The sequence below is a fragment of the Orycteropus afer genome, unplaced genomic scaffold, assembly GCF_000298275.1.
Source record: "Orycteropus afer afer isolate SDZICR_OR568_19922 unplaced genomic scaffold, OryAfe1.0 scaffold00244, whole genome shotgun sequence".
Lineage (NCBI taxonomy): Eukaryota > Metazoa > Chordata > Mammalia > Tubulidentata > Orycteropodidae > Orycteropus > Orycteropus afer.
In genome coordinates, this window is record NW_006921831.1 from 2371612 (window position 1) to 2372914 (window position 1303).

Sequence of the window (1303 nt, forward strand, 5' to 3'; positions counted from 1 at the left end):
GCAGAAGGCTGGTTGTGACTACGAGGGGGTTCTTGGTGCTGGGACAGACCTGCCTTGGCGCACTGTGGCGACAGAAGTCTACCCGTGTGATAAATGGCACAGACCCTCACACCCCGTACCCGTGTCAGTCTCACGCTCCCGACACTTCACGTGAGCGGTCTCCAGGACCTAGTAGCTCTGCTGGTGCTGTAGTTAAGGCATTGAGCTGCTAACCAAAAGGCAGGTGATGCAAACCTGCCAGCTGCTCCCTGGGGGGAAGATGAGGCAATGTTTCCACAGAGATTTACAGCCTTGGAAACCCGATGGGGTTCACCACGAGTCAGAATCGAGTCCATGATAGTGGGTTGGTTTTTATGAAATGTAAAGGTTGGCGGTTGATGCACCCAGAGCACCACAGAAGGCCTGGTGATCTGCTCCCGTAAAGACAGGAGAACCTCTGTGACACAGGCCGCTCTGTCACCCACGGAGTCACCACGAGTCTGGCTGGACTCAATGGCAACTGTTAGCATGTGACGTGGCGGAGACTGCTGGTGTCACCAGGGTTAAGCCTTCAGCTGCTAACCCAGAGGTTGGCAGTCAGCTTCCTAAACGATTACGGCCTTGAAACCCTAGGGGTAGTTGTCCTGTCATGTAGGGCTGTATGAGTTGGAAATTGATGACACATAAGATGTAGCCATTTGGGGAAACTGAGCGCAGGGCCCATGGGACATCCCGATGCTATTTATTTGCAGCTCCCCATGAATCTATAAACAAAACCAAAAAAAACATGAATCTGTTCTTACCTGAAAATCAGGACCTGCCGCAACCACATATGGGACAACTGGAGAATTGAAAAGAATGATTTGTCAAGGTCTGAAACCAAACTCGCTGCCATTGAGTCAGATCTGACTCACAGTAACCCCACCTTGGGTTTCTGAGGCAGTATCACTACGGAAGTAGGTTGTCCAACCTTCCTTCCGAGGAGTGGCTGGTGGGTTTGAACTGCTAGCCTTCTGGTTAGCAGTCAGGTGCCTTAGGCACTACGCCACCAGAGCTCCCTGTCCAGGTCCGGGCATCTGTAATTCTCAGGAAAGCGAGAAGCAGAAAACAGTTCTTTGTTACCATTGCATAGGAGCTCCTGCGTCCACTCACTCATAGGTGACAGAAACCTCCGGCCCCCTGGCCCTAGGAACACCTGCTGGGCAGCCGGGTAGCCCTGCTGCAAGGGGAAGGCTGCTGGTAGGCAGGGGAGTGACGGGCAGGTGTGCGTCCACAGCCCTGAGGACAGCCTCAATTCCAGCGTGAGCACCGGGTGGAAGTCGGC